The 10,882-nt window shown below is 45.0% G+C and overlaps 2 non-coding genes across 2 annotated transcripts; one reads left to right on the top strand and one right to left on the bottom strand.

Moving 5' to 3' along the window:
* The first annotated feature begins 4,667 nt into the window (after nucleotides 1–4,667).
* Nucleotides 4,668–4,750, top strand: TRNAL-CAG (transfer RNA leucine (anticodon CAG)). The gene has a single exon. It is a non-coding gene; the product is annotated as a tRNA-Leu (tRNA).
* Nucleotides 4,751–7,805: 3,055 nt separating this feature from the next.
* On the bottom strand, nucleotides 7,806–7,879 carry TRNAT-AGU (transfer RNA threonine (anticodon AGU)). Its single transcript has one exon. It is a non-coding gene; the product is annotated as a tRNA-Thr (tRNA).
* Between the last annotated feature and the right edge of the window lie 3,003 nt (nucleotides 7,880–10,882).

Raw genomic sequence — 10,882 nt, 5'->3', positions numbered from 1 at the left:
GCTGCGTTTGCACCTTTCTTTTTTTTCCCAACGGAAACAAAATAAAACATAGGGAAAGACACCAGCATGGGAATGCAGCTGTCCACAGCTTTTGCCACTGAATGTGGTCTAAGACCCGTCTCTAGGCCTGACAGCAGTGGGCTCACCAGGGCAGGTGCACATGGGAGCTGATGCCTCATAAGGGACCAGCTACTTACCGAAAGGACACAGTGCTGATGGCTACCTACCCTGTGCCGTCGTTTGAGCAGTGACCCCATTTCTACTACTATGAAGGTAACCTGGCCGACGGTGTAGGGAACTGAAGCCGCCTCTTTAAATTAACAGCACTCTTCCAAGAGGAGAAAATATTTGGGATATCTTTAATGGTAATGCCTTATAATTAAAAGAAAAACATGAGGTGGGTGATCTCTGGAAGTCATTTGATATGTTTTGGATCTGTGTCCCCACCCAAATCCCATATTCAGTTGTAATCCCTAATGTTGGAGGTGCGGCCTGCTGGGAGGTGATTAGATCATGGGGGCAGTTTCTCATGATTGGTTTCGAATCATCCCCTCAGTGCTATTCTCTACTCTTTTGGAGATGGAGTCTCGCTCTATCACCCAGGCTGGAGTGCAGTGAGTGGTGTGATCTCGGCTCCCTGCAACCTCCACCTCCCAGGTTCAAGCGAGTCTCCTCCTTCATCCTCCTGAGGAGCTGGGACTACAGGCATGAGCCACCGTGCCGGGCGAAGTTTTTTGGTATTTTTAGTCGAGACAGGGTTTCACCTCGTTAGCTAGGCTGCTCTTGAACTCCTAAGCTCCGGTGATCTGCCCCCCTCGGCCCCCCAGAGTGTTGGGATTATAGGTGTGAGCCACTGCACAGCCAGTGCTATTTTTGTTAAAGTGAATGAGTGAGTAATTATGAGATCTGATGGTTTAAAAGGATTTAGCACATCCCCCGCCCCGTGCTGCCTTCCTTCGGCTATGGCACATAAGACGTACCTGCCTGTTTTTCTCATGATTAAGCTAAAAGCTAATTTTTCTACCTACCTGCAACGCTGACAGAGAATTAAGAAAAAGGGAGAACTGATCATTCTCTCTTAGGTAAAATTCTGAACACCAAACAGGTCTCTTATCATCACATTTACTATAATTTCGGCAAAAATGAACCACGATATACTCCATTACCCACTTTTTGTCACGGAGAACTGATCATTCTCTCTTAGGTAAAATTCTGAACACCAAACAGGTCTCTTATCATCACATTTACTATAATTTCAGCAAAAATGAACCACGATATACTCCATTACCCACTTTTTGTCACAGAGAACTGATCATTCTCTCTTAGGTAAAATTCTGAACACCAAACAGGTCTCTTATCATCACATTTACTATAATTTCGGCAAAAATGAACCACAATATACTCCATTACCCACTTTTTGTCACGGTTCCTCTCAGGCCCCACATCCATTTTATGTTTTCATTCTGGTTTTAGTGTCTTCCTACTCATGTAACAACATCTGTGTAATTACATTTCCATAGGTGTATTACAAGATTGTTTAAAAATAAACCTGTGGCCATCATGGTGGCTCATGCCTGTAATCCCAGCACTTTGGGAGGCCGAGGCAGGTGGATTACCTGAGGTCAAATTTGAAAGCAGCCTGACCAACATGGGGAGCCTGAAGCAGGAAAATTGCTTGGACCCAGGAGGCAGAGGTTACAGTGAGCCAAGATGCTGCTATTGCACTCCAGCCTGGGCAACAAGAATGAAACTCTGTCTCAAATAAAATAAAATACAATAAAATCAAATAAACCTGCATACAGGTTTGTAAATCAGGAGATCATAGCAGTTTTACTCTGGCAAGGAGCTGAAATAAAAACGTAATGAAACTTTAGGGTGAGAAGTGACTCAGGACATTTACTCCTGTCCCCTCCTTTCAGAGATGAGGAAACTGAAGTCAAGATACATAACGTGATTTGGTTAAAGGCACATGGAACGTGGGCAAGTCGGTATCCAAGGGCAGGTGTCCTTGCCATAGCTGTTCAAGATGTCACCCGCTGAGCAAATCGCAGTTGGGTAGGAGGAGAGATTAAGGTAATCTAGGGGGCTGGAGCTTCAGGAAACTCTTTAGAGGTATCACCAAGGTAGAATCCTCAAGGGAATTTTAGGCATAGGGAAGGACAGGAGAAGAAAAAAGCAATTTACATGCTACCTTCTACTGAACCAAGGGATTGCACCTGGAGAATCAGCCAAAAACAACTTCTTCCTCCATTTTTTTTTTTTTTTGAGATGGAGTTTCGCTCTTGTTACCCAGGCTGGAGTGCAATGGCGCGATCTTGGCTCACCGCAACCTCCGCCTCCTGGGTGGGTTCAGGCAATTCTCCTGCCTCAGCCTCCCGAGTAGCTGGGATTACAGGCATGCGCCACCATGCCCAGCTAATTTTTTGTATTTTTGGTAGAGACGGGGTTTCACCATGTTGACCAGGATGGTCTCGATCTCTTGACCTCGTGATCCACCCGCCTCAGCCTCCCAAAGTGCTGGTATTACAGGCTTGAGCCACCGCGCCCGGCCCTTCCTCCATCTTTTAATGGATCTCCTGCACTTTTAATGGATCTCCTCCATCTTTTAATGGATTACCCAGTGTCCGCCTCTCCTTGACCGCTCCTCAAACGCTACTAGTCCACACTGTGCATCCCACATTCTGCTCCTGGGAGGGCAATATTATTTATCCCTGCTTCTAAACTGTTTATTTGTATCCAAATTGTACTCTAAGAAACTAAAAAAGAAAATGCAGTTCAAACTTCTTTAAAAAACACTTAAAGGAGCTCTTGGATAGCTACACGAGCATTTCTTTCCTTCTTCACCACTGCCTTTAATCATCATTTCTTACCTGGATTTTTGATACAGCGTCTCCTTCAACCCTTGCCTCTATGGTCAGCTACCCACAATGACCAGAGTAATGTAGTGTTGTGTTGTGTTGTTTTCTTTTGAAATAGAGTCTCACAGCCGGGCCTGTAATCCCAACACTTTGGGAGGTCGAGGCGGGTGGATCACGAGGTCAAGAGATGGAGACCATCCTGGTCAACATAGTGAAACCCCGTCTCTACTAAAAATACAAAATTTCAGGCCGGGTGCGGTGGCTCAAGCCTGTAAGCCCAGCACTTTGGGAGGCTGAGGCGGGTGAATCACGAGGTCAAGAGATCGAGACCATCCTGGTCAACATGGTGAAACCCCGTCTCTACTAAAAATACAAAAAAATTAGCTGGGCATGGTGGCGCATGCCTGTAATCCCAGCTACTTAAGAGGCTGAGGCAGGAGAATTGCCTGAACCCAGGAGGCGGAGGTTGCGGTGAGCCGAGATCGCGCCATTGCACTCCAGCCTGGGTAACGAGAGCAACTCCGTCTCAAAAAAAAAAAAAAAAAAAAAAAAAAAAAAAAAATACAAAATTTAGCTCAGCTGTTAGGATTGCACCACTGCAGTCCAGTCTGGTGACAGAATGAGACTCTGTCTCAAAAAAATAAATAAAGAAAAAGAAATAGAGGCTCACTGTGTCGCCCAGGCTGGAGTGAGTGGTGGGATCTTGTCTCACTGCAACCTCCGCCTTCACCTCCTGGGCTCAAGGCCCCCACCTCAGCGTCCTGAGTAGCTGGGACCACAGGTGGCTATTTTTTCTTTCTCTCTTTCTTTCTTTCTTTCTTTCCTTTCTTCTTTCCTTCTTTCTTTCTTTCTTTCTTTCTTTCTTTCTTTCTTTCTTTCTTTCTTTCCTTTCTTCCTTCCTTCCTTCCTTCCTTCTTTCTTTCTCTTTCTTTCTTTCCTTTCCTCTTTCTTTTTCTTTTTTTTTTTTTTTTCCGGAGACAGGGTCTCCCTATGTTGCCCAGGATGCTCTCAAACCCCTGAGCTCCAGTGATCTGCCCTTCTAGGGCTTCCAAAGTGTCCAACGTGCTGGGATTACAGGTGTGAACCCCCACACCCTGCCCAGAGTATTGTTTTTAAAGACAAACCAAGCAGGACGGTGGCCATGGAAGTTGGAATCCGCTAAGCAGTTAACAACTCACCTGCCGAAAAAATAATAAATAAATAAAGACAAATCAGATCATGTTGTTAAAATTCTCCAGTGACTTCTCAATGCAGTCAGGATTAAATTCAGGCCCTACTGACACCATCTGGTCCTTGGCTATGCCTGCAAGCTCATGTCCTTCGTCCTCTTACTCCAGACACAGAAGGCTTTTGCTGCTCCTTCATTCTCTCCCCGGGTTCTTTGCCCTTGCTGTGCCCTCTGCGCGTAGCACCCCTCATTTCATTCAGGTTTCTGCTCAAATGATGCCTCTAAACACCCTCTGTAAAGGAGCACCCCAGTCCCAATCCCACTTTCCTACTTTCTGACCCTTCACCCTGCACTACTTTTCTTTTGGGAAAACTGCACAATTTAGTAGCAACGGGGTTCCACCTGGGAGCGACTCGGGGTTCACACGGGAGACGCCGCTCTGCGGCCGCGGCAACCCCCTCCTGTGCAGAGCTTCAGCCCCAGGTCGCCGTCCGAGGCAGTTCGCGGAGCGGCGACTCAGCTTTTAACCTGGAAATGCCTGTATCGTGAGAAAGAGAGAAACTGCTGGTCGGGGTGGGCCAGAAACTAGCAGCGTTCAGGTCCAGCGAGAAGTAAGCTCTGAGGAACGACCCAGTAAGCTGGTCAGGATGGCCGAGCGGTCTAAGGCGCTGCGTTCAGGTCGCAGTCTCCCCTGGAGGCGTGGGTTCGAATCCCACTCCTGACAGTTGGTGCTTTTTACTTGCTCACAAATCGCATGCAACGCTACGTTTTCCTACCTACTCTTTGTGGCATGACCTTTCTTTCTTTCTTTTTTTTTTTTTAAATAAATTTTCCGACTTCTGGAATGAAAGCACTCTTTGTTTTCATTAGCCACTCCAAGGACAGAAAAAAGTACTCTCTACTCAGAAAGTAATTTCAGAACGTACTGGTGTTTTGAAATCTCATCTCCTTTCTCGGTTTCTCCTCTGTCTCTAGTTCTTTCCCTCTCCCTCATTCTCACGCAGAGTTAAATGAAGGTTATTCTTCAGCTCATTGTCATTACTGCAGGGCTCCTCTTTATTTAGTTACAGATTTCCTTCTAATTCCGTTTCCTCACTCTCATTCCCCACCTCATCCTGACTCCCAGTAAGAAATCACAGGAAAATGCATCCGTTTCTTCCTATACGCTTTTGTGGAACAGGTATGATTGGTTTAGGGGAATGTGTTTTTAATTCACATAAGTGACACTGTGTCGTCGATCTCGTTCTTATTCCATTGGCACCGCAGTTTTGAGCTATGTTGCTGTGTGCACATCTAAACCAGTTGTTTGAATTGCTGCATAGAGGTCTGCAATGTGGTCACCTACTCTCCCATGGCTGGTTCTCAGACTGGGTTCAACGCTTTGCCACTACAAATAATGGTTCCATCAGTGAACATCTTCCTACACTTTCAATTATGAGGCTGTGTAAGATTTGCCTTGAGATACAGCAGGAACACATTGCAGGTCATGAGATCTGACAATCTACTAATTTTGCAGTACAGAACGGGACCTGGGACCCAGGGAGCATGACGCAGACACACCGAAGTTCATGTTCAACGACATCTCCAGAATATTCCTCGAATTCAGGTTTCCTGGTGTCTGGCCTGATCATCTTGGGCATTAATAGCTATAGTTACAAACATGAATAGGCAAAGTTTCTATTTTGAGCTTGTAATGTACTGCAAAGCCCCAATTAATCAGAAATCTCAGATGACTGGAATTTTCTCCTCATCATTCCTTTTTTAAAAAAGAAATTCAGTCCAATTACCAAATTACCAAAGCAGAATATAGAGTGAATCTGTTTTATGATCATTTATATTCAAAGTTTTCCTGCCCTCTTTCTCTTCCAAAACTCTCAAAATTCACAAAAAGATTCGTGGATGCGCTGAAAGGAAAATGAATTGATGTGCGTTAGAAAGATCAGCAGCAGCAAGGCTAGAGAACAACAAAGTTTCCCCTCATTGCCCAAGTATTCACTCCACATATTCACTCCATTTCTGCCTACCCTGACATTCTGATCAAACGTGGCTTTGAGTTCCTCCTTCAGAGGTGGCAGCGTAAGATAAAGGAGGAAATGGCAAATAGGCGCACCCCCTAAGGTAGCAGAAAAAACACTTAAAGGTGCTTGGAAGGCCAGGAGATTGGTTGAATTCAATTCAGGCCCTTCTGTTAAAAATGGAGCGAAGAGGCCGGGCGGGGTGGCTCACGCCTATAATCCCAGCACTTTGGGAGGCTGAGGCGGGTGGATCACGAGGTCAAGAGATCGAGACCATCCTGGTCAACATGGTGAAACCCCGTCTCTACTAAAAATACAAAAATTAGCTGGGCATGGTGGCTCGTGCCTGTAATCCCAGCTACTCGGGAGGCTGAGGCAGGAGAATTGCCTGAACCCAGGAGGCGGAGGTTGCGGTGAGCCGAGATCGCACCATTGCACTCCAGCCTGGGTAACAAGAGCGAAACTCTGTCTCCAAAAAAAAAAAAAAAAGGAGCGAAGAATTACACCTTTCCTCATAACTATGCAGTAAGGATTACATGACTTGAAATATATATATAAACCTTAGAAGAGTTCCTGGCAAATGATAAATGCCTGATACATTGTATTTTTTTTCCATAATTGAGTACCTGTTTGTATCAGTCAGGGCCCTTCAGAAATACCCAACTAATAGTCTATCTAGCTATCTATGTATCTGTCTGTCTATCTATCTATGTCTGTGTATTGAGAGACAGTAATTTACCATAAGGAATTGGTTCACACAGTTACTGAGGCTGAGAAGTCCCACAATCTGTCTGCTAGCTGGAGCCCCCAAAAACAGGTAGTATAATTTAGTCTGGGTCTGAAGGCCTGAGAGTCCTGGGATTCAACAATGTAAATCCCAGTGTAAGAGCGGGAGTTAAAGAATGAGATGACTGAGGTAGCGGGAGAAGAGGTGAATTCCTCCTTCCTCAACCTTTGTTCTATTAAGGCCTCCAGCGAATGGGAGGATGCCTGACCATACCGACCACACCAGGGAGGGCTTCTTTCTGCTTAGAGTAAAACTGACTGCTTTCCTACTCAGTTTCTCTTCCTCCCTCTTGGAGTGTTTGCGAGGAGGCGTTTCAACGCGTCCTGCACTTCAAGTCTGCCTACTCTAGTGGGCCCCTATGAGCAAATGGAGGCTACTCTGACAGCTTCTTTTCTCAAGTCTCGCTGACACGTATTTGTTGTTGCTTAGATTTGTTCCTTTCCAAACAATTCTGAGCACAATGCAGTCTTTTCAAATAGCGAACCACGGCTTGTTTTATGTGGCCAAATCTTACTGTCTGCTATGAAGTCTCAGAGATGCTACAGCCTTCTCAGCAACAGATTTATCAATTATGCCAAAGACTGACCTTCCAAGAACATTACCTGGAGATTTTAACAATTACTGTCTTTAGGATTCCCCAGGAAAGAAAATAGAATGATTAGATTATGATGTTGCTTGTAGTTTAAATTTGGTGTTTGCTTTCTGCTTTCCCTCGTTCCTTTTGTACAAGTTGTAAAAATATAACCAAGTGGAAGAAAAAAAATGTAAGAAAAACAAGAAATTCAGAATTTCTTTATTCTAAAAAAAAAAAAAAAAAGTGGGGGGCACCAAATTTGTCTTTGCATCTTTTTTGTAAGCAAGGAGGTTTTACACCAGACGCATACAAAACACTTCGAGAAAGTCCCAAAGGGGAAAATAACTCTCGAGGTTACGCTGTAACAGTTCTATGGATACTTCGAAGGCAGGAAAACTACGACAGGCCCCACTGGGATTCGAACCCAGGATCTCCTGTTTACTAGACAGGCGCTTTAACCAGCTAAGCCACGGAGCCACCATGCTTGTCCTTCTCCAAATGAGCATAGGAAAGAGATAATCTTTGCTTTTGTTGTATTTCCTTTGCTACTGAGGTTTGAAAGCAGCCAGACATTTCTTCGGACACTGAAGATTGACCTTGACGTCGCCCCCAAAGACCGAAGTCACCGCTCAGCTGCAGGAAAACGAAGTTTTTCGCGCGGGGATACGGGAGTTGGGGGAAACGCCGGAGGTAGCCTGACCCCCCGGGGCGCACAGGGGAGTCCGCTGAGAAACCGCCTCAAAGAGCAAGCAGCTCATCCTAACGTGGGTAAAGTATGATCTCGGGCGTCAGGGAGAAGAGGGTGGGAGAGCGGGGAGCAGCCAAATTTACAGACCTCTCCTCCGGGTCGTGTAATGCGTTTACAACAGAACACTTCCGGCACCAAGACCTGAACCTCGCAGGAGGCAAGCGGGTTGCTTCTTATTTCATGGCTTTTAAATTAAACTGGAATTAAATTAAAATTCCAGGCATGCCTTACCCCATTTCTTTCCGTTAAAATTGGGCTCGACCTACCTGCTTCTTGCTTATAAGATTAACTAATGGGGTTCCAGGGTTGCTCCTTAAAAACGCAAGATTTAACAACTTAATCTTGGAAAGAGATAAAGAAGTCCCCTTCCCTGTCTAGTTACAGAGAGAGAAGTTTTTTGTCCTAATACTGTCCAAAGGATCTGATTTGATGTGTCAAATTAGCGTTATATGTATGGGTATACACACACGCACACACACACACAGAGAGAAAGAATTTCTATGTTGTCATGGGGGTTATGAGTTTCCAACTCATTCTGTTCTCTATTAAAATAAATCTGATCTTGGGAGTATAATTTGAACAAAGGGGTTTAATGAAACTCTGAAGAGTTTACAAATTGTTGGCACAGCTGTGAAAGTAACTTCCCGAATGGAACGTGTAATTATGTTTGGCTGTTTTACTTGAAATTTGTTGTCCTGAATGGACATTTCAGTATTTCTTAGCTGTATCAATATTTGAAGGATTTCGCTGTCACACTCTAAGGCAGACATTGGCATGTACCTTTGCCTATATATGGGATGCGGAGAAAGGTAAAAGGCCACACCCACTAGAATTTTCATTTTTATAGCAAGATGCAAGTCTACGAACTCAGCACTTAACTTCGAGACTCATGGAACAAGCACTTACGACTTTATTATGATAAGATTAGCATCATACTGTTAGCATGCTCGGAGCCAATGTAATCATCATAAGCAGCACGGTCACACCTAACAAGGCTTTAACCCACTGTGGCAGACACCAGACAGCAGAGCCCATAGTATTCGATTTCGGCTTTTTCCTTCGGCAGCTGACGAAATTCGCACAGAATTTCTGGGATGTCAGAGGAGTTGTTTAGCCAGAGATGAGCGTTGGAAGCAAATTGAGACTTTGAATAGTCATTTACAGAGCGTGGGTCTTCCACTCAGTTCCCACTGCGGTCAGGACGAAGCAAGGAACCCTCACCCTGGCTCCGCTCCACACATCAGAAGCTGGAGAGGATGCAGGTCGCCGTGCCACAGACTGCTGACAGTCACGTAAAAAGCATGTGAGAGTGGCAGATGGTGCAGTTTTCCATACGCCTGGGAGTGAAACTGAAAAAAACTGCTCTGAAACACAGAGGAGAAGAGTCCACCACTGTGATAGTTTTACGTGTCCACTTAGCGAGGCTATAGTACCCAGTTACTCAATTAAACACTAATCTGCTTGTTGCTGTGAAGTTATTTTGTAAATGTGGCTAACGATCAGTTAACCTTCAGTCTTCTGTTTTTGTAGATGGGTCTTATCCAGTCAGTTAAAAGGCTTTGAGAGAAAAACAGAGGAAACAGAGGCTTCCCTAAGGAAGAAGAAATTCGGTTTCAAGACTTCAGCATCAGCACTGCAACCCTACAGGTTTCCAACTTGACAGTCCTGACCCAAGATCATAGGTCTAGATCTAGATATATGTCTAGATTTACATATCTGGACTCTGTTTCTCCAACATATGCTGAAGGAAAGACTGGAAGCTGAAACAGGCACGCGCCACCATGCCCAGCTAATTTTTTGAATTTTGAGTAGAGACGGGGTTTCACCATGTTGACCAGGATGGTCTCGATCTCTTGACCTCGTGATCCACCCGCCTCGGCCTCCCAAAGTGCTGGGATTACAGGCGTGAGCCACCGCGCCGGGCCATTCTTTTTTTTTTTTTTTTTTTTGAGACGGAGTCTTGGTCTTGTTGCACAGGCTGGAGTGCAATGGCGCGATCTCCGCTCACCACAACCTCTGCCTCCCGGGTTCAAGCGATTCTCCTGCCTCAGTCTCCCGGGTAGCTGAGATTACAGGCACGCACCACCATGCCTGGCCAATTTTTGTATTTTTAGTAGAGAGGTGGGTTTCTCCAAGTTGATCAGGTTGGTCTCGAACTCTCGAACTCAGGTGATCTGCCTCCCTCGGCCTCCCAAAATCCTGGGATTACAGGCCTGAGCCACCACACCTGGTCGAAGATATTTCTTGTAGTGAATATGGCTAAGAAATTTGAGGCACCCAAGGGAAGTCCAAAGCCTGGAAAACACAGATAAATTTTTATAGAAAAACACCGAGGAGGGTGAATATGAACAGAGCCTACAGCCAGCTGGTTTAAAGCCCATTTTGAAGGTGCTAGGTGGGACCTGTGACTTCCAGAGATGCTCTAAAATCTGGCCTCCCCATCCTGGCTATATGATAAGGATAAAACAGAAGCAGGCAGTATCCCGGTTTGCCTCATTTATGAATATTCAAGTTCATATTTCCAAACTCCTCTTCAGTACAGAAATCTCCTCTTGCTTCCAATGGGGAGATGGTTATCTGTGAATTGGGATGGGAAAATAAATGTTTATTTTGACTAAGATGTTAGTGAAATTTTGTGTTTTCTTCTTCCGTTATGAATGTAGGCAACAACCCAAAGTGGTATTTCAGCCCTCATGAGTATTGCTATTGAAAGCAAAAAAATATTTCATTGA

The sequence above is a fragment of the Callithrix jacchus genome, chromosome 4 (genome assembly GCF_049354715.1).
Source record: "Callithrix jacchus isolate 240 chromosome 4, calJac240_pri, whole genome shotgun sequence".
NCBI lineage: Eukaryota > Metazoa > Chordata > Mammalia > Primates > Cebidae > Callithrix > Callithrix jacchus.
The sequence above is the reverse complement of the archived record's forward strand: the minus strand, read 5'-3'. Positions and strand labels throughout refer to the sequence as shown.